A 24,786-nucleotide genomic window follows, 5' to 3' on the forward strand; every position below is an offset into this window, starting at 1 on the left:
TTGGGCGCATTTTTCTTTAAAATGCCAGAAAAAGCAGATCCTGCAAAAACAAAAGTGGAAGGTCTTAGATTGGCCAAGTCAATCACTGGACCTTAACCCAATAGAGCATGCATTTTACTTCCTGAAGAGGAGACTGAATGGAGAATCCCCAGAAACAAACAAGAACTGAAAGAGGCTGCAGTAAAGGCCTGGAAAAGCATTTCAAATGAAGAATGCAACAGTCCGGTGAAGTCAATGGGTCGCAGGCTTGATGTAAACACCTTGAAATGAAAGCTGAAATTCGGAACTTTCGTCTCGTATTCATCTTTTGAGCTGAACCCAAATGTCTTCAGGATGCAACAAAAACAAAGGAATTGAACTTGCCGTTCCAATACCTTTGGAGGGGACTGTATTTACAGCCACGTTTACAGAGTTATTGAGTGGGAACTGCCTGCGTGGAAGTCAGGCAAGCGAACAACCACATCTTCAGTGAATTGCATGTAGGCTTCTTTAGGTTACAGGGAAATCTATACCTTTGTATAGCCCATGAAAAGTTGTGGAGATACTGTATGTTGATTAAATTTAGCGAAAAGCTGGGCTTGGAGCCAAGAAAGTCTGTCTTGAGGTCGATTCACATCTGGAATGCAGATCCAGGATTTTTTTGATTATTATTATATATTTTTTTTTTAACATTCGGAGAGAGAAATCATTTACCGAGTAAGGCACAAACGTTGAAATCATTGACTTCCAATCTGTTGTAACTAATATGCATCCTCCATTCTACATACAGTATTATGAATAGAGATAAATAGATGATTAATGCAAACAATCGGGTGGCATGTGCTCTAAACATTAGTGTACAACTTTAAACAATAAATAAATCAATAAATAACAGTTTAAATAACTGCAAAGATAGAATGAAATAACTCAAGTTTTGATGCTTGATTTTGAAAATTTTCAGGAAGCATTCATTTTACAATACAGTTATTACTGCGGTTATGTAGCTACATGTGGCGTATAGAACAGCACTGTATCATACAGTTTGCAATTGTTTGTCCCTTTCATGTACAGCTATAGAGGGAAACCAAAATATTAGAAGTGTCTATTAGAACTAACCAACGTTGTTTTTGTAAAGGCACACTTTTCAATGCAGCTCTTTTATGGCATCTACGGTATTTTAAGAATGCCAGTGTAAAGTTGTAACCTGTGTGTGGATGATTGTAATCTATTGCTTTATATATTTTATATTCATCGTCAGCAAACTTAATTAGCAAGGACTTAATTACCGACATGTCAGCTTTTTTTTTAGATGTGAAGTGAGATAATATTGTTATAACGGCTCCATTCAGTTCCAGAACTCTGCAGGTGGTTTTCTCCCATTTCGAAGATGCTAGACTTTACTTTTCATAACGCCAGAGGATTAGTGGTCGCTTTCTCAGGCCACTGTTAAGAAGGATATACAGTAGATGACTGGAGGAGGTCCTACCGACACACTCTACATCTAAAAAAAATATATATATATTTTCAAAAAGCATCTGTGAAATGTATGACTTTATCCGAATGATGAATTTTAAAGCAATACACATTCTGGCATGATTTTAGTGGATTTGTTCCAGAGTGTACGTGCGCTGGGTTGTGGAAACAAAGGGCCTGTTTCCAGCTCACTTTCCTCCCTCATTTCAAGCCAGATCTATTTCTTTTTCCCCCCTCTGCCTTTTCGACCTTGCAGCACTCTTCCAATCCCCCTATCCCACCTCCCCCGTCCCCCAGACCCTCCCCCCCTGCAGAGTTGGATTTCTTCAAAACTCAGTCAACATTCTGCCATCTGTGCCTTGTGCTTTGACCCTTTTCTGTAGCACGGGAAGTGCTGGATCTAAGCTCAAGCAAAGTCTCGGGGAAGAATCGTATTGCAGTTGGACTGACTGACTGAGTGTTGACACGACAGCTGTGGCAGGAAAACATCAGGGGAAGGAAGACTGGCACAGCTCAGGACAGACAATGCAGGATTGTACGAAGCGAGGATTTCATGTGCAAAAAGGCCCCGTGGGAGCGACACTCGCATGTGCGCACACATGCGGACATTATAGTCCAGCCGCAAACACGGTAGCAACTGGAGTCTTGCAGCTGTTCTACAGGCTTGTGTAATTCAAGCAGTGGCAGCAACACAACTAATAGCGCCAGGTATTAAAGCCATTTCTTCTGAATCTATCAAACCTCCGCCTTGTTGTCATCCTCCTGTCTCCCGCCTGTCCTAAGGAGGTAGCAGCCCCTAAATCTAGCTCATTTCCAAGCAGGTAACCGCTGAATTGCAACCAACCTCCATTTGATCTGCTTTAACAGGCCATTCGAGAGCAATTTACGACACTGCTTTCTTCCTTGGCCCTGTTTTAGATTCCGACTCGGTTACAAGCGCCATAAAAAACCTCTCAAGACGATTCTTGTGATGCTGCATATAAAAGAGAATTCATCCGTTCTTAGTTGTGTTTATTTATACAAGAGTGTTTTGTTAAACTGTTATAAGGATGGTCTAAAATCCTCCAGTCCTTGTTTGTAGAACTGCGCTGTCTTAAAATGCTTTAAATGGCAAATATTTTCCAGTAATTGTTCGGTGCTCAGCCTCTATCCAAGTTTGTACAGTGATGTGGAAAAATTGTTTTTTTTCTGCCACTGTGGCAAATCTCCGATTTATGAGGTCGTATGAATAGAACATTTTCATTCCGAGGGCAAGTGTCCAAGAGAAGCATGTGGTCGCCTGCCTAGTGACTCCCTCACTGTTCACCGCCTCCTGCCTCCAGAAATCGATCCCAGTGCTGCTCATTTAGTCCAATCAATCTTCATTGAGAATCCATGTACAACTGATGCAGCACTCATTCTAACCCATCCATGTCGGGAATAACAGCATTGACCCAAGATGTGGTCGTTTTGCGCGTGATAAATGCATTGGCCGCTCTGCCAAATACTTCTGAGCTGAGTTTGTCTCCGTATGTGTTTTGAATGGGCGTGATGTCAGACACCCTCTTGAGGGGGACATCATTCCGGTGCGCGCTGAAGGGAGCTTGGGGAGTTAAAGCAGAGGGATGGTCTCCATCTGTCAGCCTTGCCGACTCTAAAGTGGCCATCACTCAGGATTGATTAGCCACGAGCCCATTAGCCCCCCGGCTTTTTCTCTTTCCACTCCTTCCCTTTTTTTCACGCTCTCATTCTTCCAGGCCACCCCAATCTAGTGTGCTGCCTTTCACGCAAACCTGCCATCTTTCAGTACAGTAGTACAACCTACCTACTACACCTCCTTGTTGAAAATGATTTCCCTGCCTGTCTTTCATTTTCTTCAATAGTAGAGTATCGTGTCCGTCTATCCGTCCATCCATCCAGCCATCCACCATTAATCACGGTGTCTACTTTACCAAAGTACCACATAAACGTCTTTCTCGCTCTCGCTTGGCTGCCTCTTTCTCTGTCTTTTTATCCTCCTGGCCAGCCTGGTCCTCCATTGACTAAGCTTTCTGCAGGGAATGGGCTATATGTCATAAAAGTTGAATTTCTTTTGTACAGCCCACCCATTTATCACTCCACCTTATTCGTACCAAATGCCTCAGACTACGCAGCTATTAAACAAAATTGATCAGTGCAACAGGAGGGCTTGGCCAATCTGCTCCTATGACACTAAAAAGCAAGACCATGACTCTGCACATTCATGAAGCGAGGGTCAGCTTCTTCTTCGGGACAATCTACTTCCAAGGGAAATGTAAGGTAGCCACTATGTAATGGGAGAAAAGGGAATAGGTGTTTTACCGGCGGAGAACACAAATTGGCATGTCATCAATGTGTAAAAGAGGTTGGGCTCACGGGTTGCTTCAGGGGACGTGCAATAACTCACACGTCTGTGCAATGTCAAGGCACACAAAACAGATTACCCTTCGATCCCACAAATAGTCCATTACTATCAAGGCCTGCTTCCATCATTTATATTTAAGAATCTATGCATGCAAGTGAGCAGATTTCGAATTGATCGTGTAGAAGGTGATTTTGCCATACATCGTTGGAGGCAGGATTTGTAAGGAGATAAGTTTGAAGTTCAATTGCTTTAATGTGGCCTCAATTTGTCTGTTGGATTGTTGGATTGTTGTCTGTTAGTCTGGTGTCTTGCAAGGTTGTGCGTACCGTAACTCTAATATATGAATACATATATTAGAGCTTATAGTGTTCTTTAATAAGAGCCTAATGTCTGTGTATATTTTGGTGACAATGTTCCTCGTGTCCAACTGATTGATTGAACGTGTTGGAAATATAGGTTGCATGAGTATTAGCTCTGTTTTGTGGCGCATGTAGCTCCGTTACACCTTAGTGATATCAGTCAGCGACCAGCTCTTCAGAGAGAACCGGAGAAGAGCCATTGGCCTTCTGTGCAACAGTAGCGCATTTTACGCAGCTGTTTCAGGATGTTAATGTTACATTGCAGATGCGCCTCACCGCTATGCATAAACTGCAAAGAGTCGGAACCATTAGCGAGTTACAGATGGTGTAACAATGCAATATACTGTAAATGTGTATTGGTGTCAAATTGCTATAAACTCTAGACTGCCTGTATATAATGCCAAGGACAATTATTGACCCGTAGTAAAACCTTACAAGCAAAAGTAACAATTATGTGTCCATTGAGTTAAGAGTATGTACTAATTCATAGTTGATCCTATAATTTACCGAAGAGGATACATACTGAGAGTAAGCCTTGTTGTAAGATAGAACAAAATAATTGATGCCACTTGTTTTCTAAGGTGATGTTCACCTCCTGCTTTGAATGGTTCTAGTTTGAAAACTCCAAATTTTAATTCATGCTAGTGTGACTGAAACTGGGCTTTGTAGAGCTATCATTGGATCCATCCATCCATTTTCTGAGCCGCTTATCCTCACTAGGGTCGCGGGCGTGCTGGAGCCTATCCCAGCTGTCATCGGGCAGGAGGCGGGGTACACCCTCAACTGGTTGCCAGCCAATCGCAGGGCACATACAAACAAACAACCATTCGCACTCACAGTCATGCCTACGGGCAATTCAGAGTCTCCAATTAATGCATGTTTTTGGGATGTGGGATGCTATCATTGGATGAAACAGAATTTCTCAGAACTAGGAGCTCAAATGTCTTGAGAACGTGCTCAGAACTTGAGCAATTGCAACATTTAAAAAGAGATCAGACAATCTGTATTCTCCACTTCTACAGATATCGAGATTGAAATATTTCATTTTGGTTTCTCTTCAAGCACGGTATTGATTCAAGTGTCAAATATCAATATTATTAAGTACTTTAATATACTTTTAATATGATGTGAATCCTAGTATTTTCACGCATGTACTGTCATCTGTGTGCAGAGGATACTGTATACTGTAAACGACATGGAAACGTTTTATGAGCTATTCTTGACATAGTGCATGAGTTAACTTAAAACTTTAATGGTATAACTAACTACTGTAGTTTGTCTTGTTTTTATACCAAATGAGCCACCTGTGGTCGTGGAGGCTATTCCACTTTAACGGTTTGGTTTTGTAAACTGGCCATGTAGACACACTGACTGAGAGGAGAGCTTGTGACGATGTGGCTCTTCTTGGCCTTTGATAAGCTGTTGAAGCACTGATTGCGCACTGACTGGACATCCGGTTGTGGTTTGGACAACTCATGTCTTCTTTAAGAATTGCGGTCAAAGCTGACTTCTCAAGAACATACATTACCTACAGTACATAGAGACAAGAAATATTTACACATGAAAACATAGAACCCCTTTCAGCGAGGCAATATCCACCAAAGTATTGGGACACCTGACTATTACGCCGAAAAACTAAAAAGGTGGACATAAGAAAAAAATTGCCTCTTTTCTGTGCAGCTGTAAGGGTCTACTCTGGAAAAACGATTTACCAATGTGTCTGTAGGAATGTTCAAGTTCTTCCACATCAAGAACCTGCTTTTATGGACTTTGTGGACTCGGGCACAAGTGAAGCCGGAATGTAAAACCAAACTGTTCCCACAAAGTTGGAAGCACAGAATTTTCCAAAACGTTTTAGTATGGTGAGAAGTTAAGATTCAGTGTTTAGCCTCCCCTCTAATTGATTAGTTCTGTTCTTAGTTCTCCAAGTTTGGTAGGCGAATTAAATACAAATGAAACAAAATACATTTAAAACATGAAATACAACCCAAATTATTAGAATGAATACAAATATATTATCAACCAATGGCGAGAAAATGCAGGGAGATGCAACTCAAGACTTTTAAAAGTTTGCAGCTGCCTCTGGGTAGCTGTGCAGAGCATTTAAAAATGATACACACTTAGAAATTTGGTGGCAGAAAGCCAATCTAAATTGATGTCTGCTCAGACCACGTCTCACTGCCAGCACAGGGTAGAGCGCTGGTCTAACGCGATTTTGGTGAATTTGATCAAGGCACAGGCAGACAGGTACTGCTGTCCGCCGACATACAGAATTTACGTCGCCGGTGATTATCACCAGCTCATTCTATATTTAATAGGGGTACCTGCTCACATTGTCTGTTGCTACACTGGCCAAGAGCAGTGACAATGCGCCACACACGTACGGATTGCTGCGATGACGCATCGTCCTCTTCCACACAGCGATGTCTCAATTGAGACTGTCATTGCGCTATATTTAAAGGAAATGGGAGTAGCCACTTTGATTAGCAGCGAACGAAGCAGCCTGCCCACTCTTGGATCCGCCAGGCTGCGCCGGTCTACGGAATTACCAACACCGGTCTAACTCGTACATAGTTGCGTCGGACTTAACGCCGTTCAGGAAAATAGGGCCCCTACACTTTTACTTTTGGTCATTGTGCTGGTACTTGGGAAGCAAAGTATTTTTTGAGGTGGTTCTTGGTGTAAAAATGTTGAGAATCATTGAATTAACTGGCACAGTGATGTGATTATACACTCACGTGAGGGTGGGGTGGAGTCGGCAGTAACCTGCGGTCCAACTTGAAGGCACATCGGAGAAGCCAGTAATTCCAGGAAAGACAATCCGCCGCCTGTGCGTGTCCCTCCATGTAGTTCCCACATCTTGGTACCTCTGGGAACTCCACCAGTAACCTCCCTTCCCCTGATGATGAGTTGAGATCTTTGGTAACTCGGGCCTCCGGTATCGCCTTACGTACAGTATAGAGGCTTGTACAGACTCAGGCGAAGCTTTCTTTATGGGATGGTTGGAGGAGGGAAGGCAGAGACAGAAAAGCAATACATTTACATATAGTACCGGAACATTACTCAGTGTACTGATTTCTTATGAGTGTGGCTTTTTTAACCACAGACATAAAAGCAAGGCCAGGAAAATGTAAGCTGTAGCTAAAAGTATTTAATGTCAATAATGTTGTTCTGGGATCTCAGTGTAAATACAGGAAACAAAAGAGGATGACTCATAAGGCTCCTCTCTTTTCCTTCACCCTTCTTCTTTGTTTATATTTAGCGTGTTTAGCTTGAAGCAAATGACCAAGTATATAAACAGGCGAACATTAGGAATGTTGTCACAGGACCATTTCAATCTAGTGATATGAGATTTTTGCCTTGTTGCCGCCTTAAATCTCTTATTAACTACATTGGAGACTGTAATAAACAGTCATTTCTGTGCTATTAGAAAGATAATTAGTCAAAGGAAAGAGGTGTGGGATGAGCTTCTTCGAAGGCAAACTTGACATCTTTTCATATTGGTCATCTCCTCAAAATGGATATCATTCGTGGATATAATAGTAAAAAAAGCAATCAAATAAAATAAATGAGAAACGCAAATGCACCTGACTCATATAGCCACAGGTAATGAATACATTCCAACTTAGTATGATCACTTGGAAGTGTCGACACACGTCGGCATGTTTATAGCTACGTTTGTGTGTTTGTAAATCCATCCATCCATTTTCTGAGCCGCTTCTCCTCACGCGGGTCGCGGGCGTGCTGGAGCCAATCCCAGCTACCATCGGGCAGGAGGCGGGGTACACCCTCAACTGGTTGCCAGCCAATCGCAGGGCAGATACAAACAAACAACCATTCGCACGCACTCACAGTCACACCTACGGGCAATTTAGAGTCTCCAATTAATGAACGTTTTTGGGACGTGGGAGGAAACCGGAGTGCCCGGAGAAAACCCACACAAGCACGGGGAGAACATCTTAAAAAAAAAAAAAAAAAAAAAAAGGGCACTACCTTGTGTTTTTAATATACTTCTATGTATGGTATATATATATATATATATATATATATATATATATATATACACAGTTATTTGTGCTACTTACTTACTAGGATCCTTAAAAATGGTGCAAACAATGGTATGCTTCCTCAGCATTGTCAGGCTAGCATATGAATCTATACAAACTATGATAAGGGCAAATAGTTTTCTGACACAACTTGCCACAGTATTTTGCCACGAATCTCATTTCCAGACAGAAGATCTCTTTTCAACAAATGAAAAAGAACTTTAACTACATTTTTGCCCAGTTTATTATTCATTTTGGGCTTGAACTTACATGACTTGATACAATGCCATTTTCCTCCACTGCAAATTGGAATCGCAATAATAAGCGCACTGTTGTAACGGGCAATGTCTATCAAAACTAGGGCTAGTTGTTGCTGTAAAAATAAACTTGGCTTGCACTGGATCGTATCATATTATTCAGGTGCACCAAATGCATGCCTCACTGTATGATTTCAGCTGTAGCGAACTTTGAGTGTGTATTTATGAGTGAGAGGATGTCAAGTCTATCCCACCGTGAGTAATCAGACAGCAATCAAATGCAATCCCAACAGCATCCACTTTTCATACATACTCTGCCTCCATCTCCCAGTGCAAAAAATGATTGGTGTGATGAGATACATGTTTTCATCTCAGAGAGCGCAGGAAAAAAAAAACATGAATAGACAAGGCATTTTTTTCCCTCTCATAGTTAATTGTGAGGTGTTTATATGACACTGAAAGAGCATCTGAGATACTGTATAAAATCTGAAGCAGATGGTTCAGATAATTGCTCCATAAATATAGAACAAGGCATTGTTTTTGTTGTTTTTGAACCAGTGTGGTGACAAACCACGCGATCACACTGTGATTGCAGCGTGCCAAGAATGTTGACAAATAAATTGACAGGCACGCTGGAAAAGTCCAACTCACTGACACCTATTGAACAAACAAGTGGATCATGTTTCCTCATGTCAAAAGCTGGGTCAGTTCACGGTGACATTGTTGAAAGAATGTACATGTGTTGGGAGGGAAGCATGCGGCAGAATTCCTCATCATTCCAGACAAAGATTCAGAAAAAGGAAACGCAACCTACCTCAAGATGTAATTCGCTACATATTCGGCAGTTTCTGGATACATGCTTGTCATGATGATCCTTAACAAGACTGGTTGAGGGTTCTTCTCAACTATGCTTTCTTGCTGACATGTCTTAGATATACTGTATGTCCTTAATGATTTGTCTATTGAGACTAGTTTCATCATACCAAGGAGATGGATGGTGCATTGGTACTTAGCAACCAGAATCCAAGCAAGGCTTCAGAGCTTCCTCGATCCCGAGCCTCTCTTTTAGACATCTGCAGATGTTTCGGAGAATGGCATTTCAGGATAAGTATCACTGAGCCCATGGTTTGCCCTATAGCCAAATTATCATCTATGACAAAACGTTAATTTGTTGTTTTCACTTTAATGTAATTAAAGCAATTTGATATATTTTTGTCATCCTTGTGCATGACCCAATTTGAATGCACCAAAGGCTGTACAACGGTGAATCCAACCAATACTGTATGCCTCAAAAGTCACCTGAAATTGCCGTAATTTCTCGTGTATAATGCACACCCATGTATAATACGCACACCCGAGGTGGTCCTCAAATTTCTGGAAAACCCTTCTACCTATGTATAATGCATTTTTACAATGCATGATTTTGCTTCAACCAATATGATCAAAACATGCAGTATTATCTGTATTTTGTTATTTTTTAGAATTATTCTGAAGTGAAGCACTTTATTTGAACGCGTAATACTTTTTATTTGTTTGCTCTTATTTTGAAAGTTCACAGCCCTACTTTCATTTTGTAAATGAGAAAACACACAGTTGTGCTCATATGTTTGATTACTCAAGCAGAATTTGTAAAATGCGTACAATTCTTTAAAGAAAACATGAAGGGCCAGGCGAAACACATTTAATTTTATTTTAATGGGATTCAAATTAAACAGTCAAGCATTTCAGAAAAGCATCATCATTAAACAAAACATAACCATGAAGAAATTAATGATGGTTGTTGTTCGGTCATCAGTCATATAAAAAAAAAAACAACAACAATATTTCACAAATTCTGCCAGGGTACGTAAACTTATGAGCACAACTGTACATATATGCAGTCATACGTACCCGTCATATTGGAATGAAAGTGTAGGCTACACCTTTTTTATAACCTCTAGGGAGCGGTGCCATTTTGGAATGAAAGTGTAAAAAAAAATTCAGAACTTCTAGATGGCGGCATACATTTATAAAATGGGAATGTTTTTTTTCATTTCCCCCTATACCTATGTATAATGCGCACCATTGACTTTTGACAATTTTCGGTGGAAAAAAAATGTGGATTATACACAAGAAATTACGGTATGTGAAACTACATACATCTGTTTTAATGAGGCAATATCAGTGTACCTCACTAGACCTTGGTTCAGTGATCATCAATCGATTAATTCTGCATGTGTTTTATTTGTCTTTGTCTTTATTTGGCTTTTCACACTATTACGTATCAGACTCAACAAGAGGGATGTGATCGCAACCTGAAGATGTCGTGGTTGAAAACAGTCAAATACAAATCTGAAAGGGCCGAAAACACCTTTTTCAATCAGCGTTAAAGGTCCATTTATGGAGGTCGGTCAGGCCGCACAAAACAAAATGGCATTCTCATTCAAAACAACAACATTACGAACTGAAAAAAAAAAATGTCATTTTCATTTTGACAAATTAAAATAAATAGTTGAATTAAACAAATCATGACTCCTGTCATTAATTGAAAACAAATATAACGGGAAGAAAACTCAGAATCTGATGATTATAAATGTTTACTACCATATATATTACATACGATGTTTTAGGGTCCTGGACACAAAATAATGTATTTGAGAAACAGTACCTTTTCATCTGATGATTATAAATCTTGATTCCTTATATTTTTGGCATATACAGTAGGTCAGCATCAAACTAACTTACAGTATGTCTTTTTTTCAACTGTTTTCATGTCGTGAAGATAAATATTGAAATATGAATGTTAAATATAGAAGCTGTGTCTATACTAAGTATATTCTTAAGATAGGAGATATGAAATGTGGGTTTTCTGACTAATAAGCACTAAGCTTACCGTTGAACTGATTTTGATGAGTTGCCCTGTAACAGCCGTTTTGGTTTCCCACTGCTTTCTCAGCCCTTTTGCTTTGGGAAACCTACAGAGTTTGAGAAATGTTGCTCAACAACTGACAGCAATCGCAGACTTGTTACTTTGGGGCCATTAAGTTGATTGGAAAGACTTTTTTTTTCACTGTAGGAATTCACAGAACAGTTATATGCACATACGGGGCTTCATAGTATCAGCCACAAAGTCAGGAAATTCTATTTGCAAAATGTTAATAATAAGAATACATTTAATGAATGAATCATTCATAAATAATTAATATCTATCACTAACCTATGCTGACGTCGTAGTAAAGTCTTCATTACAGTAAATGTTTGTATGAAAAAGACATCATTTCAAATAATCATGTGAGTGAGTATCAATAAAAAAAAAAGAACAATTCTTTACCTCGACTTCTGTGGTTGGCTTGCACACCGGAAGTTCCGCAAACTATTCATCGCGTGCCGTTTTGTAACCATGAGAAGTCCCAGGTCGGGACCGTCGAAAACCAAAGTCTCCCTGTAATGTGCTTTACTCTAAAATGAATGAATAATAAGTTGTTAACTTGTTTCTACACTTGTGCACTGCGGCCATTAAGAATGCAAAATATATGTTCAGATTCTATAATAGTGATTGTCTGACCTTCAGGGCATGAACTCAATTAGCGGTATTTCATATCAGAAAAACGGTCTTCAAATTGAACCAAATCAGATGAGCAACCTTGTGAGACGCAGACATATTTGAGTATCTGTTGGTCCACAATGTAGCACAAGGAGCAAACCCAAAACATATCAGAGATGGAAAAGGGGCTGGAGGTCGAACGCACTCTAAGCCTGCTCAATGGGATTACATTCTCAAAACGATCCAATGTGATTGCTGTGACATGCAGTTGATGGAGTTTATACAACAGTGTGACTGGCAGAGAAAATGGAGTGTGTCTTTGCTGCATTACCCCGCTGCATGGAGTAGAAAACATAAGCTTGTCGAAGAGCACTTTTTTGCCTCATTAAATCTGCAGACGTGCCCTACTTTTTTTCCCCTCTTCCTCCTCTCCTCCATTGGACTCGGTTACTTGTGAGCGGATTTGGTGGAGGATGCGTGGGGGTGTTTCATTAGATCTCAATTCATTCTGCTGTGTCACTCAACAAAATGTGAGCACGTTTGAAAACGGGAAGAAAGGCTTGTTTTTTGTCTTATCCACATCTTTGAATATTACACGTTATACTGAGCCCATGTTTGTCTTTCCTTCTCCATCCTGTTGTGCTTGCAGCAGATCTCCTTTATCGTCACAAACCCTGATAAACTTGTACTTCTAACATCCCCATCCCCCCTTTGTCCTGTGAGCAGCCCTCCCTAGTATGACATTGAGCAGCCCTGAATTCCAGCTCGGCCACGCCCCTAACCCCAGCCCCCCATTTCGACCTCTCTGGTCCCATCACGTCCCACTTTTTTCCCGTCCATCACAGTCCGTAAGCTGTCAAAACACTGCACAGCTTTCTCAATATCAAACGTCAGTGAAAAACACAAGCCTGTGTAATGGAGCTGAGATTGAATTCCAGTTTGCGGCAGAAACATGTTTGGACTGCGAAAGAAATAAAAAGCTGTCACTTTCTTGCAGCCGTATTAGACTCCCTGTAGATTTTATTCACGGCCTCATGACATGGACGTGTTGGTTTTGAGAAGAAGCAAAGACTTTAGGTCATGTTGTGTGACGTGTGTAAGCACCCTTGGCATACAGAGAGGTCTTGATAGTTGGCTGGGTTAAATACAGTAAGGACTCATGGAAACCCAGAAATGAAATCTCCTAGGGGGCATAATACTCTTCATTCTAGCTATGTTGCGTCTGTGAACAAACTGTTATGCACAATGACGTTTGACAGTTCATTTCGGCTCCTATAGTCCTTGTTCTTTTCCTCTTTGCCATCTTTGGCACCCTTCCACGGTGGCATCGCACACAAACAAAAAGGAAGAAAAAGCAAAACTTGCCTGTTGCGTTAGTACTTCTGACAATCCCTGAACTTAAGTGTCGCAGGATTTGCTGGTCTTGCATGATGTCGCATATGAAGACTGACTATTGTGCAAATGTTCCCCCATGATTTGGTTGAGGTCCAAATTCTAGGACTTTGGAGTTTGTCAATGATGATTAAAACAGATATTACAGTGCTATGTGCAGTATATAAAGCAATTTCCTGCTGGATAAATAGTGATGTACTCTGTAACTTACACTCTATTATTTATGTTCTAGTAAATATTCTGTATGTTTTTTGTGTTAGTATTTTCTCTCCACAATTATTCCCATTTTATGATCCTATACAGTATGTATTTTCTGCTGACTGATTATTTAAAATGCACAGTCCGGTCTGACCTTGTCTGAGAGCCTATCTACATTTGTATGGTGGGGGAGCTGTTAGCCCGACTTGACCAGACAGACCAGTCTTGTTTTCATCTGTCAAATGGTTTGCATTGATTTTGTCTCCGCATGTTAAAGGACACCCACTGAAACACTTTTTTTTTTTTTGCAATTAAGTTGTCTTCATATTCCATCAAAAACAAGAAAAAGAAACATACGAACACTCTCCAGTTGAATTCTGTTTTCTTATTTTGTTTTCTGGATTTTCACCAAAGCAGTGAGGAGCCCCTGTCAACCAATCAATTGACTACGGTGATTCCTAGTGCTACCGTTTAAGTAACCCAATGAAAGAGCACCAGTTGTGGTATGGTATGGATGTATTATTTGGTATCCTTCACAAACATGTCAATGGACACACAAACAACTTCCAACTGCACCTGAGCAAAACTATACTGCTTGGTGGAAATGTGATTAATAAGACCATTGTCCCCTGTCTCTAGGGTACCATCCACAATGTACCAACGAGGAAAGAAATTCATGCTACATCAGCTTCCAGAAGTGAATATTTTAAAGCATATGGATGGTCGAAAAACTTACGAGGTGTGGTTTGACCAAATGCGGGAGTGCAGACTTAAGTCTCAAGTCGACATTTAAGCATGATCTGTTTGGCAAAAAGGGCAGCGTCTTCAACTGTGCCTCCTAAAAATAGAAAACGTGAGAAGACTGACAGGAAGTAATATAGTGTATCTGTTTAATCAAACTTGATTTAGTCAGGTAAGAAAGTGCATAAACAACAACATTTGCACAGCTTCTGCATTTTTTATTTTCCAATACCAATTCGAACAAAGCCATCAGAACTGATTCAATTCTCTGTCATCATAACAACTTGACTTTTGATCAAGCTAAAATAATTGCGTGTGGACCTGTGAATCCACCACTGCTAAGTGGAACTGAAAGTAGTCGAATAAAGTTTGGCCAAAGATCAAATTTCACACAGTGCATGTAAACTTGGACAGAGAAGTGTGGGAAAAAAGAAAACGAACAAATGAACGAATGTCAGTAGGCTATTAATTTGTAGTCACTGGCATCATTGTGTAGTTTCCCGTGAATGGCCTATTCAGACAAAGCTTAACTATATAGACATGTAAATGAAGTGACTCAAGCAGTCTGTGAGCACCACCAGCTGCTGTGGAGATGCCACCATCATATTGATTCGCGTTGGGCTTCCTTCACTCTGCAGCCACGGACAAGTTCAGTGCCCGAAAGCTGAGTCAGCGCCAATTCACTATGCGGACAAGGGGCCGTGTAGACCCCTCCCCCACCACATTAACGCCAACCACAGAATTTATCAGCTGCCAAGCCAATGTGCATCGGGGAAGGCTGAGGGTTGCTATGTCACTATGACTCAATTGTGTTGTTGTTTTGTTGTTGTTGTTTTTTTCTAACGAGTCTGTAACTGTCGCTTGTACAGTGGAATTGGTGCCAGGCAGTCAGATGTGTTCACTAACGGTAATGTACAATGACTAACGGAAGCCTACTCTAAAGCCCTGTCATTCAACCATCCATGACTTACCACACACTGTGCTTCCCTCAGCCCTCAACAATGGCAGCTCTTGTGCAATGTGGGGCAAAATTTCTCTCGCTGGCTAATGAGCAAAGTTGCTTTCTGTTTAAGGTTTGTGGTGCTTTTTGTTCCTTTTTACACCCCCACTATTTGCAACAGTACAAAAAACGAAAGCAAAAGGAGGATGTTCTTTTTTTCCATCCCAATAGTGGCATTTAGAGTACGTTAGAGCAGTGCGCAACAGAAATCCCCTGATTTCCCAGCTTTCACGATGACAAATACAGGTTCACAGCCAACATAACCGGAGTTAAAAGTCCCTCGACAATCAGAGGCTGGCCGACAATTTAATCTTTCCTTGTTGTTTCAAAGGAAAGGACAGATGCAGGTCAAAAAGCACACAGCAGCTTAAAAAGAAAAGAAAAATCCCCCAGTGCCACTTTTTAAATATGAGTTTCAACCACAAAGTGGTGCCCTGGTTTTGGCGGACTTATGGATTTCTTCACTTTAAGGTCACGGATGTCATGATTTAAAATGGGAAACATTCTTGGGTATGGAAAAAAATTATGAGGCTCTCTTTTGTATTCATGTTGCATCTTAATATAGCAGACAGTAGATTATAGAGTCAAAAGAAGCTTTGTTGTTCATTGCCAAGAGTCAGTAAAACAGCATCCCTGTCTTTTGTTTCGCAGAGAGTCAAAGTTTCGAGAAGGCTGAACCCCAAATGTCTTTGTGGGGTCCTAAAGTGGCCACTGGGACATGCCTTTTTTTTTTTCCAACATCACTAATGCATAAATGTGGCCTCCTGTTGTGCTCCCTGCAAGTTTTTGTGGGAAGCTCTCCAGGAGTCTCCTCACTCAGTTTGCTATCCTCCATCTCAAAGACAAATGATTCATCACTCTCCTATTCAGTGGAGGCGGTTGGCTTTTTCTTCTTTCGATGAAAAATTCAAAGCAACTTTGAATGGTAAACCAAGTCACTTTGATAGGGAGAGAAAAAAAAAAACATTTTGCAGGCAATGCCTCGTGGAGCAAATGGTTTCCCTCTGCAAAACAGCCTTCTTATTTTACACGCTATCAAATTAGGTGAATCTGCACAATCAAATGAGATTCAGGAATACTTGAGCTGTATTAAATATCCTGCCTTGACAAACAGGAATACATACAGCGGCTGAAACAAGTATTTAACACGTCACCATTTTTCTCACGAAATATATTTACAAAGGTGCTATTGACCTGAAACTTTCACCCGACGTTGGGAAAACCCCAAATAATCCATACGGACAACGAATGTAGAACAAATAAGATCAGAAAAGAAGTTGTATGTAATAAGGATGCAACGACACGGGGAAAAATTATTGAACACATGAAGAAAGGGAAGTGCAAAAAGGCATGGAAAGCCAAGACAATGCCTAAAATCTATCAATAATCAAAGAGCAATCCATCCCCTTGTCAGTTCAAATGAATATCAGCTGGTTCAGTCCTAACCGATGGCCTACAAAAGGTCTCATTGCCAAGGTGTGAGTCAGACACATCTCATGATGGGTAAGAGCAGAGAGCTGTCTCAAGACCATTTGCTAACTAATTGTTGCAAAACATAACGATGGCATTGGTTACAGGCGCATATCTAAGCACGGTCGGGGCCATAAGACGTAAATGGAAAGCCAATCAATTTGCCTGGATCAGGTGCTCCTCGCAAGATCTCTGACAGAGGAGTGCAAAGAATAATCAGAAGAGTAGTTCATGAGACAAGGAACACCTATGAAGAGCTATAAAAAGACCTGGAATTAGCAGGTACTGTTGTCACAATGAACACATTTCTGCAGGATAATGATCCAAAACATACTGCCAAGGAAACTCTCCATCGGATTCAAAGAAAAAAAAAAAAAGCTGCGAGAATGGCGCAGCCAATCAACTGACTTTAATCCAATTCAAAATCTATGGAAAGAACTGAAACTCAAGAAGCCCACGGAACCTTCAAGATTTGAAGACTGCTTGTGTGGAGGAATGGGACAAAATCACACCCGAGCAATGCATGCGACTAGTTTCTCCATACAGGATGCGTCTTGAAGCTGTCATCGCAAAACAAAGGCTTTTGTACAAAGTATTAAATAAATACCCCTGTCATTTCACATTATTACACACAGTTAATTTCTCATCCCATTTGTTCTACTTTCTTTTTTTATGTGTGGATTAGCTGGGGTGTTCCCAACATCTGGTGAAATTTTCATGGTCATAGTGAGAAAAATGGTGATGGCTTAAATGCTTATTTCAGCCGCTGTGGATATCCAGTTTAACACATAAAAGAGAAGACGTCTTCTAACGACAACACAAGGGCGACTGCCATAACTGCTTTCATGTACCAAATGCCGAGCAGCATGAGATAAAAATGGCAATTTTGAGCTGGCGAGTTACAATAACACAAACGAGGTGTTATTTCGATAAAGGGGTCTGCATACAGAAAGAGGGATCATAAACAATTTTGCTGTAACTCCCGTATGTGCTGTGCTGTGCAATGTCTAGAGCCAATGAATTGTTTTCATCCAAATGGAAGTGAAAGTTGGAAGCAGTCATGGAATCTGAAATGTGTAGATTACTCGTGTTATATACACAAATTTCATTGATGAAGTTGTACTTCTGTTATTCTTTTTCCTGTGAATAACTGTGATGTTTAAGATTGTTTTACCCCAAAAGACATGATAAGAGGGTCTTTCTCTTGACCTACAAAATCTCAGATTGTCTAACATACTGTAGGAGTCAAAAACTTGATTGAAGTCCAAGTCTAAATTATGATCACGAGACCCTGAATGATTGGGCTAATGCACTCACTTGTTTTTAAATGGGATTCGAAGACTACACAGTCATATTCAATGGAATTCGGAGATAATAAGAAATAGATATCTACATTTTTAATGACTGCACAATTTGTATCATATTTGAGATTCAGCAGAATGCAGAACATTTTTGTGAGTCACACTGGAAGTGCGCGTGCCTGAGTTAAATGGAAGCATCTCTCGGCTACTGCCTAAGAGCTGCACATGCTGATGTCACCTCTTGGCACAACTTTGTGATCTTTGGACTTGATCAGCAATTGTGCCACAGCCAACCAGCCAGCTCATTGGGTTTGACCCCAGCCGCTGATGTCATGTAGCTGGAATGCAAACAAGCCGGGCCGATGTCGTGTCGGTGTGCAGGTGTACGTGTATGTGTATGTGAGAGAGTGGTGGGGCAGCAGCCACGCTACGGTGCTGTTTATAGAGCTCGGCTGTTGTCAGGGCAGCACAAACAGCCTGCCAGCTGTGACCGTGTTGATTTTTCACTGGACAAGCTGTATGTTTAGTGCAGTCAATGCTGACTGCGTTTGAAGCCGCTGTGGCAACATTTGCCACAGCCTCCAGCCTTTCAAACACTCCTAAAATCAGAATCATCTTTATTTGCCAAGTATGTCCAAAAAACACACAAGGAATTTGTCTCCGGTAGTTGGAGCCGCTCCACTGCGACAACAGTTTTGTTAAAAAATGAAAAGATCAAATTTGATCATGTCCTTATTTTTCATAATTTGAATGAAAAGTCCCTGGGGTTCTACATGATAGATCAGTTATCAATGAATTGATTGCGAGGAAGAGCTACCATTTAAGTTAACAATACATTCTGTATATATATACATTTTGATTGAATCATTATTCAATTAGATATTTTTTATGTTGTTGTATTTAAGTGCAGTGTACAATGTTCAAACTTTGCATAATGTTACAGTGGTTTACAATTACCTCTGCATCATTTTCGATGAACACTTGGGCTTACCTCACTATTGTGTTTGATTGTTGGTTATTATAGTGGTACTTGGAGCCCCTAGATTTTTTTTTTTTTCAGGTGGTACTTGGGGTAAAATGATTGAGAACCATTGCTCTAAAGTACGTGCAAGACTGAACCTTTTAATACTGTGTCACTGACATTGTGAACCTTGCTAGGGCAAACTGCTTCTCAGGTTACACTGTTTATTTCATGGATTTTTTTTTCACCTGATACCTTGTGTGGATTATAATGGCCAAACAAACTTGTTTAAGTGAGAACAAAATGGAGGACTGAAAAAAACCCACCAGTAAAGCCAAATTAATGGAGCAATACAAAATGTGTTTGATGGGGTTAATGTCTGGGTTTTACGTCAAGTACTTCTCCAACCATTCCTTAATGGTTAGTTTGTGCAGCAAAATTTCATTGATGTCTCATTCAACTTCTAATTAATGAAGGTGTGATGTGTCTCAATACTTTTGCCAAGATAGTGTACAGTACATACGTGATATTAACATTTATTTATATTATGTTAGAAATAATCTAGTTTCAAAATGTAGGAATGAATACAGAGGACTTGGGAACTCAAGTTCATAGAGTACATTAGAAGTTATTGCAGACTCTGTTCTGGCATTTGAACCCAAAGTGTTTTTAATTATTACAATGTGATGTAGGGTAAATGTGTTGCACACACACGGACGGTGAATTGGAATTGGAGTGAGTCTGGAATTCACATCCTGTGAGCCATGTGTGGTTTGATTAAGGCAATAAAATCACATTGGACATGCTTGGTGAAAGGGCGCGCTCCATAAAACTGTCGTGCTACTTTAGCGAGATGATTTTCTTCAACTCTAATTAAACATTGTTAGCACACTTGATAATGCTGGGAGCGGATACCATTTTGGCAGACGACTCCGTGATGTTTTGCGGCAAGCAAACGTTGATGATGTTCTACTTTGAAAAGTGCTTCTGAATGCAATTTTTGGAAGGATTTGTAAACCATAGTCATATAACCTTCAGTTTATATTGGCTTGCTATGTCGAAAGACGAGCATTAGAGGCCTTTGTATGTTATTCATATAACAAATGCAGTTAGCGCATTCCTGTTATAAATGTCATTTCAACGTGTTCTGAGAGGGAAATATTGAACTCTAAAGAAAACAGCTCAGAGAAAAGGAAATGGTTGTCCATAGATGGAATGCATTTGTGAAAAGTAGTATCGGATCGCAATGGGGCTTTGTAGTCATCTGGAGTTGGAATTGATATATTCTGCTGTGGAGCTCACATCAAACAAAATGTGCTTCTTCTGATGTCGCTTCAATCCATCCAATTTGGTGAAATGAACCAAATTAAAATTGGAATCTGTTCTGTCTGTGGTAAAGGTTATAAAGTAATGCTATCCGGGGCCAACTTTAATAAGATACAGCTTCAGATTGAACTCTTTTGAGTTAGCAGTTTTACAGAAATTGTTTTTTTCTTTTGAATGTGATTGCACAGTCACACTCAGTAGCCTTGCAATCATCCCTTCAACACCAATTGGACAAAGCCTTTATGTCTATCGAACTCTGTTTGAGCCTTAATTCATGGTCATGTCAACCACCCAAAAATGGGTGATGGGGACTCAGAGAAGGGTGTCGAGCTAAGCGAGCGTCACAGTGACGCTGATGGGGTGACGCGCCAGAGTAGTAAGCACCTGGCAACCCAAATATGAAATTAGGTTTGACTTTCTTTCCTAAAAGATACTAGGCTTCTGTTGCTTCCAACCCTGACAAAGAAATGTATGCATAAAATACATGTTTAAATGTCCTGGACCATTTGGATGGGCAAAGCGGCTGTAAAGTATTTGATTTTACAATGCTGCCCTTAAAACGAGTGGGCATGCGATGATTTGTCTTGTTTTTAGGGTCTTCCACTTGTGGAACATTTGGTCTCCATGACAACTCTGATACTACTTCTCTAAAGACGGAATATTCACGCGTCAGAGCCGTTCATAAACAAAAGTTAACAGTGAGAGGGCGGGAAAATGAAGGCATGTCTAAGCAGTATAAAATTGACTTATGGCTACCTGTATGAAAAAGAAATGCTGTTCTGGGTTGAAAAATCCAAGTTCGGAAACTATCCTTTCATATTTCTGCTTGTGGTACTTAATGAGTTGAATACTACTAAAGTACCGCGCCCCTCGCCGTAAGTCAGCTGGGATAAGCGTTGCTACGCTTCCAACTTGAGGGAAGGTCCTTTTGTGCTCCAGCGTGACTGCAAAGCAAGGACAAAAAAACATTGTGTTCTTCTGGATGAAGAAACAAAAATCCCCTTCAAATGCAATGGCCATTGGCCAGGTGTCCTAATACTTTTCCATATGGTATTTGTGTCTTATGATAAGTACCTCTGTTTGAATACCCGTACATTTTTTGCTGTTTTCTAGGAAGTCTTTAAACCTAATTGTTTTAAAAAACACAATTCAACATCTTGATCTCAAAGTGACTTAAAGCAGATTTATTGTGATACTTTTTTGAACAATTTAAAAGAGTTTCCATGTGTCCTAATGACATGTCTGTGATTCATTCGTAAAATGTCAAACTATCCTACAAATCAAGACTTGCATTGCGCTTTCCACACTGCGAACGGAGCGAGCGGTTTCGACTTGCGGAAGCGGAGCCCAGATTGTGGGGAAAAAAAGCAAATGCGCACTTAGTGACGAATAAAAAAACCAAAGATTTTCACTTGTGAAGGCAGCGCTTCATACACCGCAATTAGTGTAGGGCAGTGATTCCCGACTGGTAGGTTGGAACCTAAAAGGTGTCCTTGGTTTATGACGTTGCCGAACAGCATGCAGTTAGCTGGTTTGTATTGCAGCCTCCGATTACATTTGTCACAAGGCACAAAAAGGCACGCTCAGATGCCACCATACTTACATTTACTTTGTTTGACATTTTGATTGTTTTTCAGATAAATACTTACCGTTATTATGACTTTACTTGGCCAGCTGGCATCGGTCCAGGGTGTATGCCGCCTGCAATCATCCATGCACATCATCAGATTTACTTCAAACTTCACACAAAACAAGAATAATCATAGTGAATCACGTCCATATAGTTTCTATTGTGTCTGAATCCCATTAACATGATTTTTGACGCCGAAAACACTTTTTGCAGTCAGATCTGCGCCGAGTTCTTTGGCAATACGTCTTCATTCAATCAACAGGAAACAGAGCTTCCAAAATTAGCAGTAACAGGTACTGGTACTTAAAATGCACGAGCAGATGCCTAAGTAGCCATGCATCTCCTTTGAAACCGGTACCTGATTGGCCGACTGTCGTATCCACACACCCCCAACACTGAGCACTGTACAGTGAATGCAAATGAGAAGACGCTGCTCATGGAATTACTGTACGTGCACATGTTTAGCTGATGCCGTTGGGTGGGCCAATTTCATGCCGACTTGAAATTGATTCCGCGACCCAGATGAAATTGCTGCGCGGGCCGGAAGGGCCCCCCGGACCAGGAGCTTCGCATGTCTGTTGCCTCTTTCTTAGCGCAAAATTACTGTTCCGTTCTTATAAACTTCATCCGTTTCTTCTTCGAGCTTCAAAGGTCTCTCCATCTCATTACAAATTATTGCCGGTGAAGAAAATATTTGATCAGACTTGATAAGCGGTAAAGAAAATGGATGGATGGATGATTACAAATTCAGTCTTTTCAATGGCAATAATTATCTTTTCAAGGTCACTATTGTAGCTGGCACAGTGAGCCGCAAGCCGGAGTAACATCTCTGGATCAGATCCTTTTCAGCTAAAGAGCTTAGAAGCTTTCCGAGATTTTGCGTTCATTACCCACCATTTGTGAGTTATACAGTTCAATGAGATCAGCCTTTAAGCTTACAATGGCAGAAAATCTAGCTAGGTGTCTGCATGGAAGGAGAACGGCACCCACGTGAACCTGTGTCCTCTCGTACGCCCCCTTCAGCATGGCTGCCTGCTATTGGGTGGAGGCAGAATACTGTCTGCCTCACCTTGACCTTTATTTTACTTGGAAAGCAAAACTAAAAATGCTACACAAAAATACTAAATACATTAGCCTACGTAACGTCAGAGTGCACATTACAAGTATCTGAAAACATTATTTTGGAAATGTGAAGATGGAAAAAACACTTTAACCAAAAGCCTCTTTTCCTGTAGTACAGTAAATTTCCCGATAGATGGTGGTGTTGCTATGTGCTATCTCCGCTTTAGTGAGGGACTGCGCAATCTGAGGTGAGGCTCGCTGCTCACTGCCAAGCCCATGTATTTGAACAGAAAATGTGCGAAATCAGCCAGGTTAGCAATCAAATCATGGACATGATTTGATTCAAATAGAAAATCAATATGTAGCACAGACCAGAGAACTTCAATGGAAAGTAATTTGACGTGATCCTTTGGCATTTTTTACACTTCAAATGCAGATGAGGCTCTGCCTCCCCTGACCGCATGCCCCTGCTTTAATGAAATCTTAATGATTGATTTCAATGTGGTGGTTCTGTGCAAGGCCTACATTAGCGAATCTTGGGCAGCCAGGTTTCAAGCCTGCTGTGGAGTGATGGGCAGGGCACGTCGTCATTTTGGAAAGCTAAACCTCAACAGAAACAGTGGGGTTTCGAGCCATTGAAAACCTTATTTCCCTCCTTCTTGTTCTTTTCATTGTACCACCCTCTCTTTTAGGGACAATTGAGAAAGGCAGTTTCTGTCGTCTAATCCCAGAGATCTGAAAAAAAATGACTTGGCTGATGTTTCTTTCTCTCCTTCCCCTTTCTCTTTGTGGGTGACCGATGTTTCTTGATGAAAATGTCCCGCTGGATGAGGGCATTAGACGCTTGCTCTAATCCCATGTAATTTCCCACAATCCCCTTTGCTTGCATCCTGCCAAGGAGGCCTTGTGCGCCCTGCTGAGCTCCTATAGCTGCTGGCTTTGGCTTTCCCACACCCCTTCTCAAGGAGTATTTCCTGTACTGGTGGAGAGGAAACAAGAGACTGCATCTTTCCTTCACTCCTCCTCCTTTCATCTCTCTTTTCATAGCAGCCGAAGCAGCAGTAGAAGAAACCAGACGCACACTGATGAGTGTGTCTGATTGACCTTCGGCAGAAACAGGCCACAGTAAATGCCGGAGAGGACAGAACAACGTGTTAGTCATTAGCAACATTATAAATCCAATTCCAGTTGATTCATATCATGTGTGTTTGTGTGCGTGTGCGTGTGTGTGTGGGTTTGTGCGTGTATGCATGTGTCCACGTGTTTGCACGTATTTGTGGTCACGATGCTAAAAAAAAACTATATACAGTAATCCCTCGTTTATCTAAGGGGTTCAGTTCCAGAGACAAAATCCATAAAGTTGCAACCATATTTTATTTGATTGTCTATATGTAATTGAAATCTTTATGCATAATACCAATACTACTGTATATTGTTCTTTGTAATAGGCACATTGCAATTTGGCTTCTTTGATCAAGTGTGAAATGTGGACACTCATGGAGTGAACACAGCAAAAGACCCACTTAGTGGCACACACTGGTTCTGGGGTGACCTAGTGCCCAGGGAGCAGTTAAGGGTAGGTTTCTTGCTCAAGGACAACACAGCCATGGGTCTGGGGAGTTGTTCAGGGTGGATGGTCCTCTCCGGGGGCCTCATACACAAAGACTTGCGAGGATTTCCGACTAAAACACGGCGTACGCTCAAAT

The 24,786-nt window shown here is 40.8% G+C and overlaps 2 long non-coding RNA genes across 3 annotated transcripts in view; one reads left to right on the forward strand and one right to left on the reverse strand.

The window, feature by feature from the left end:
• The window catches only part of LOC133487873 (uncharacterized), a 55,074-nt gene that overhangs the window by 7,857 nt on the left and 22,431 nt on the right, over window positions 1–24,786 (forward strand). The gene's annotated exons all lie outside the window — the stretch shown is intronic.
• Window positions 7,027–12,024, reverse strand: LOC133487874 (uncharacterized). The gene is made up of 3 exons (XR_009791478.1): window positions 11,787–12,024; window positions 11,349–11,430; window positions 7,027–7,162 (listed from the first exon to the last, which is right to left on the reverse strand). It is a non-coding gene; the product is annotated as an uncharacterized LOC133487874 (long non-coding RNA).

This window comes from Phyllopteryx taeniolatus, chromosome 13 (assembly GCF_024500385.1).
Source record: "Phyllopteryx taeniolatus isolate TA_2022b chromosome 13, UOR_Ptae_1.2, whole genome shotgun sequence".
NCBI classification, from domain to species: domain Eukaryota; kingdom Metazoa; phylum Chordata; class Actinopteri; order Syngnathiformes; family Syngnathidae; genus Phyllopteryx; species Phyllopteryx taeniolatus.